The sequence below is a fragment of the Onychostruthus taczanowskii genome, unplaced genomic scaffold (genome assembly GCF_017590055.1).
Source record: "Onychostruthus taczanowskii isolate IOZ18803 unplaced genomic scaffold, ASM1759005v1 scaffold8, whole genome shotgun sequence".
Classification (NCBI taxonomy): Eukaryota; Metazoa; Chordata; class Aves; order Passeriformes; family Passeridae; genus Onychostruthus; species Onychostruthus taczanowskii.
Genome location: NW_024505892.1, coordinates 6,281,104 through 6,288,068, shown reverse-complemented (window position 1 = coordinate 6,288,068; position 6,965 = coordinate 6,281,104).

Here is a 6,965-nt window from a genome sequence, read left to right as displayed (position 1 = left end):
CGGGGCCAGGGGCGGGGCCGCGCGCGTGATGCCGCGGGGACTCTTCGGCCCGGCCCCGCGGCGCTGCCATGGCGCTGTCATGGCGGCCCCGCGCGGCTCGGGCCGCACCCGGGCTGAGGGGAAGTGGAAGGGCCCGGCAGCTGCGGCCCCGGCGGGTGCCCTGCGGGGGAAGCTGCTAGGCGCCCGGGAAGGCCCCGCCTCCACACATGGGGTCCATTTCCCGGACCCCCTGCCTAGGACTGACCGTGGCTGGACTCCAGGTGCCCTCTAAAGCCGCCCTGGCACTGCCCTCCGCAGCTTGGCAGGGGAGGGACAATACAACGAGAGGCTCGTGGGTCGAGATCAGGACAGGACGAGATCACTCACGAATTGCCGTCATGGGCAAAAGAATCTTGACGTGGGGAAATGAATTTAATACCAGTCAAATCAGAGTAGGATCTTAAGAAATAAACCTAAATCTAAAAACACTGTCCTTGCCTTCCTTGCTTTTCAGGCTGATTTTTGCCTTCCCACTCATGATTTTTGGGATGCAATCTTCCAGGAACAGCCTGCTCCAGAGGGTGCCCCCTCAGGGTCATAAGTCCTGCCAGCCAACCTGCTCTGTTGTGGGCTCCTCTCCCCATGGATCCACAGATCCTCACAGGAGCCTGCTCCAGCACAGGCTTCCCACAGGGTCACAGCCTCCTTTGGGCACCCACCTGCTCTGCCCTGGGGTCCTCCACGGGCTGTGGTGGATCTCTGCTCCCCATGGACCTCCCTGGCTGCAGGGGCACAGCTGCCTCACCATGGTCTGCGCCAGGGGCTGCGGGGGGATCTCTGCTCCAGTGCCTGCAGCACCTCCTCCACCTTCTTCATTGGTCTTGGGATCTGCAGAGTTGTTGCTCTCACTCCCATTCCACTCTTCAACTGAAGATGTTGTTGTGCAGACTTTTTCCCCTTTTGTAATCTGTTATCCCACAGGCACTACCCCTGTCACTGATAGGCTGAGCCTTGGCCAGCAGTGGGTCCATCTTGGAGCTGTCTGGCACTGGCTCTGTCAGACACAGGGCATCCTTCTGGGGGTTTCCTCACTGTAGCCCCCTCCCCAAGACCCTGCCACTACCAAAACCTTGCCACACAAACCAAATACACCAGAGATGAAAGGTCTGGAAGTGGTGGGAGCCTCAGTGTGTGTATTCTGGAGCTTTCTGACCAGAAAAGTAGGCAGGCACGCTTCCTTTGGGATTCATTGTTCAAGTCCCTGGTGGCAGTGCTGGGGGATATGAACTTGCACAGCCCTTGTTCACACCGCTGAGGCCAGACAGTGGATTCAGCAGGAGGTATGAACAGTTGCTGGCCTTTCCACAAGCATATTCTGCAGCTCAGGGAAACTGCAGCTCATTTTTTGCCTGAAAATTTAGGTGGCTTGACAGTCAAGCATGTGTCTCATGCTTCTGTGCATTGCCCAGCCATGATGCTTGGGCTGCTGCAGACATTTGGCTGCTTTGGCAGTCACCCATAGGTGGAGATGGACCACAGCAAGAGCCAGATGTAACTGCAAGAGGTCAGACTATTCCAAAACTGAGCTGCCCCTGTAGATGAGGTGCAGGGAGGAGACCTATACCACCTGCTGTTGTCAATTGAGAAGCCTGCTGTATTAATATTTTCATAAAGCAGAATGGGAAACAATCCACTCATCATTTAAGCTGGAATGGTATTTAGATGGGGAGAGGGACTGCGTGTCCACGTACTCATTGCACCTAAATGGAAAACTAAATGCTCCAAGATGCAAACTGTCTACCCAAGGGCTTGTTAAAACTAAAGCCACTGTTTGGTTGCTCTTTTTGATTTTTAAACCTGTGCCAATCACAAGCATCAGAAAACATAGATAACAAAATACTAAAAATACTAAATTATAGGTATAACCAGGAATACCAAAAGAAACGTTGCAGTTGAGACAGCCACAGTACATAGTATCACCATACAATTGCAGAAGATTTTAACATTCACCCATATAGACTAGCACCATACCACATCAGACAGCTTCAAGTGTCTACCCATACAACATAACACTGCATCACCTCAGAAGGCTGCAAGTGTCTGCCCTCCTTGTTCTTTAGCCCAGCCTTTTATACCCCTCATTGTTCATGCATTGCACCTGTGTGCTTTCTGTTCCCTTTGGTGACTGGCCAGCACACCTCACCACTCCATGGCTCATTACCTTCAATACTGTTCCCCTGCTTTTTGCACTTGTAGCCCATTGAGGATCAGGCTCGGCTGCAGCCCCACTCCCAATTAGCACAAACTGTGTACCTACATAGAAATGCATTTTGTTAAATTACTTCTTATTTTCTAGAAGTTCAAAAAAGCTTACCCAAAATTTGCACTGGTTTTAACAAATGTGACATGTTTGCATCCAAGGACAAGCATTTATGCGGTAACCTGTGTTCTATTTAGATAGTTCTGTGTGAGGCTGAGTCAAAGAATAGAGGTTAGGGAAAAGGAAAGGTCTCTTACTGGCAGTGTGTGCTCAGCAACAATAGCCTTAATCCTTTACTGAACCAGACCTTGATCCTGTGGAAGCTATTGAGGCCAAATTCCTGTCAGTTTCTGTTAGAATATGACCTAAAAAAAGAAAGCAGGCTTGTACTCTGAAGGGATCTAAAGAGTTCAGGCAAAGCTACTCTGACTGCATGCAGCTTTGTAAGAAAGGCAACACCTTGGGAAGACTGTACTTAGTAAAAAAGAAGTATGTGGCTGTGTATGGATAGGCTTGTGAGTTTCACTGCAGCTGCAGATGAACTGAGAAAATGTGCTTGTGAATGAAAGGTTTTATTTTACACTCCATTAGTTATGGAGCAAGGATGGCAATCAAAGGAATATCACAGTGCCAAAGTTAGTAACCTGCATTGCACCTTACTAGACTAAAGGAATAAGGAGCATGGAGAGGTATCTAGTTGAAAAGACTGCAATAAGGGGATCAGCTCTAGTAATACATCTTCTAAAATGTTCCCTACATGGTTATCAATCTATGTTACCAGCTCCTATTTCGGTCAGAACAGGTACTATTTAAACATCTTTTTTTTGTGTGTTTCTGTTTTTGGCAGGGACACAACCTATTCTTTCCACTGATTGCTTTCTTTATGCCTATTACTTTGTACCTGTCTGTTACAGTTGAAATCTCCTCAATTGTACCTTTTCTACATCTATTTGCTTCACATTTCTGTTGTCTGCTATGTTTCTCCTTGTGTATTTTTATTGTGGTCTGCAATGTCATCACTTTGAAAAAAACCCACCACTTTATCTGCTAAGTGTCTACAGTCCCACCATCAATATTTTACTGTGATGATGGAGAACTATTAATCCATATGTGAAACATTTTTTTCTGCTTCTTCAAATCTCTATGATACTATGTAAACCTTTGCAGATGTGCCAATGTCTTATATTCCTCAAGAGCTCAATCCTTGCTGCAGCTGAGATGAGAGGGGAGAAAAGCAGTTTCCTTCTGCTGTGGTTTTGAGTCAGTTTATAACAAAGCAGTTTGGGAAGTTGGTGTGGAGAACATCAAAACTGCTGTAAGTCAACACTATCAGCAGAAGAGTGGATGATGTGTGGTATCTTGCCAATTCCACTCTCCTGCACCTTCAGCAAACCCTCTGTAAAGTCCAGAGAAGGTGTAAAGTTGGCAGTGCACTGCACTTGTCTTTTCCTTGCAAGGGGCCACAGAGGGGTTGAGAATCGAGTTACAATGTGTGACTGTATTAAAGACAAATCTTGATTTTGCTTGAGTGGTACATTCCTTTATGAACCCCCTGTTGCTTATCACTCCCTGCATTCCTTTTCCTCTAAGCTGTCCTAAAGCAGGAGATTCCCATGTTGCAGTGCCATTTTCATTGAAGTAATAAATGTCATATTGTCATCAAAGACTAAGATAAACAGTTTTTCCAGGATTATTTCTTCTTACAAATGATATTTATAGTTTTTCACAGTCCAAGACACAAGCTTATCCCTTGTGTTCAAGTTTTAAGATGGTGTCAGTGAGACAAAATGGCATTCACTTGAACTCTCTTGAAATGCGATTGCAGTTGTGCCAATGATGCATGAAATGTAAGCTGGTTGATGGAAATCCAAAGCCCCTTTGGGTTTGCAAGTGTTTTTTTCATTTTGACTCTCTAGAAACTGCTGAGGTTTATGCCTGTTTCAGCAATCTGCATTTACAGTCCTGCTGCACTGTAGCTAAACTGATGTACAGTTGCTATTTGCAGATCCAGAACAAAGTGTCAGTTAAAGGCTGAATTGGTGTATGGAAATGCAACTACTGTACCTCATGGAATATCTGTATTTTGCTTACATAATCTAGATATGTAGTAACTTCTGCCAAAATTGCTGTTATTTAACAGTTTTGGAAGGATTGTGCTGGTTAGTCATGAGAACAATCCCATTTTGCTTTAAAAACAGGAAGCTGAATGATGCTGAGGAGGAGGAGTGGGAGAAGAGGAGCTCAGGGTGAGTTCTTTTTCTCAGTTCTCTCAATCTGTTACTTTTGCTGTATCTGTACCCGTTCTGTCTGTGAACTCCCAAGGAGAGATCCTGATTCTTTTGTTTTCATTTAGTGGCATTAAAAAATTCCACACAGCATACAAAACAAATTTATTTTATTGCCCCAGTTGGCAGGCAAGGTAACATTTTCTTCTGCCAATAAGTAAACATTGACTTTTTCCATTATCCCAGCTGTCAAAATCATATCACAGTATATGTTGCTGTGGAATTGAAGTCATCCATATGGTAATGCAGACAAGCAGAAAGATCCCACCACAAAACAGTTATTGCATTGCAATACAGTGTGTTTAAATCTTTTAGTTTTCCAGGCAGTGAGTTTGCAGGATTAAAGCCTTCTTTCCCCAAAAGCAAATGTTGTGCCTTAGTCTCATCATCACTTGAATCCCATTCTCTTCGATTTTTTCCCTATCAAGCAGGGGAGCAACTAGACTCATTAAAAAGAAAAGTATGTTGGTACCTTCAAAATCATGAAGCTGACAAAATTTACAAGGCTAGATTTGGGGTTTTTTGGTTTTGTGGTTTTGTGGTTTGTTTTTTTTTTTTTTTTTGTTTGTTTGTTTTTTTGTTTGTTTGTTTGTTTTAATTTGCCCCAAGTTTTACATCTGTAGGACTTAACAGTACCTTATATATAACTGCACATATAATATTCATCTGTAGGTATAAGGCAGGCTTTGTTTTAACTTTATTGAAACTGAAATTCTTGCAGAATCATACACCTTCAGGAATGAAATCCTGAAAACTAGCTCGAGTCACAAGATTCTTGATATATGGAAAAACTGTTAATCACAAGGAAGAGGTAGTGCACTCATACTATATTTTATTTTAGTGAAAGGAAAGCAAACTATTAAAAAATGTTGTCATCTTCATCTTTAATTTTTAAAAAGTGAATGAGCAATTGCAATTTCCTTTTGTATCACTAGATGGTATATGGTTACTGTGAGGAAGCTGAGCTCTTAAAAAAAAATGGATATAGTATAGGTACTGCTGTCTCTCCTGATCCAGATGTTGCACTGACCAGACTCCTTGCTTACAGAAGGAATGCCTGCAAAGCTATTCCTGACACCAACTGCTCCTTGTTGAACAAAACCCCTGGCTCTGTTGTAGGCTATGGCAAAACTTACTGAGTGATTCGGTGCTCATGTTTTCTGGGAAACTGCACAGTACTTAGGCCTCAAACTCAGAATTACATTCTTGAAAAGGGGAACTCTACATTAAAATACTTGAAGACACCCACACTTTATTGTAAAGTTAACAAAGTCCTCAAACATTGTGGATCAGACCCTCTGAACTAGCAGCTGGTGAATGCTCAGTAGGTGTAAAAGTCCATATGCAAGCAGAACCAATGGAAGTTTAGGTTTGTAATTTTGGTTATAACAATATGAGCTACCATATAGTTTCCATGCAAGGACCTACTTTTACACTAGAGGGCATATTTTTATTTTCTCAGGTAATATTTTTGAATGCTACATTATCACAGTCAAAACAGCATCTCCTATAGTAATTTTATATATATTAAAAAATATGCTAGTATAAAATGTTTGCTAGAATTTTATAAAAGAACCAAGAACATTTTATGCTGTTCCATTTGGATTAACAGTTCAGCAGCTTAAATGGATCTGTTTCCATGTAGTTGCTGTAGTAGTCCATGACATTGTAGTTTGAAAACTACCAGTTCAAAATTAAAACTTTCCTTGATGACTGTCTTCTGGGCTTTAGTTGTGTGAAAAGGGTGTCATAAGTAAAATTTATAGAGACAGTTCCACAGTTAAATCTTATTTCTCCTGTTCCATAGGACCCAAAAATTTCTTAGTGCTTTTTAGAAAAAAAAAGATGTCCAGTTTTCAGAAGAAAAAGGTGTCCAGCTCCTTTGCTGTTTGGTAGCTTGTGCTTTTTGCATTCCCTTGGTCTCTCGTATGCTTAGACTCTGTGACTTTCTGCATGAGAGACCCATTATGGTGGGCAGTATCATCTGAAAGTTTCATAACCATGTCTCACAGTGTCACCAGATTCCCCAGCAGCAGGAAATGCTGTGGAGAAGGACTCAGAATGCAGGGCTCTGTTCTTCGCAGCCTGACCCTGCTGGGCCCTTGCTCCCCTTGGTCTTCTCTGCAGTGTGTGGCAGGTTCCTCAGGAGGGAAGGGAGTGAGGAACAGAGCCGTGGTGTGTGATGTGTCATCCCCCAGCACTGCACCAAGGCAGCGAACGAGGAGAGAGTGTCTTTCTATGGCTTCACCAGACTTTTCTCCAGAAAGAACAAAAAGAAGATGGAGTTGTTATGGTAAAATCTTGGAAGGAAAGTAATTTCAATCAGTGCTTAAATAATTATTCTAATTGCAGTTTTGATGATTGTCACGTCTAGGAGCCACACAGAGCGAGACAGTAGTGTTTCTTCTGTCTGTAATATTATTTGCATTATTACCTTAATG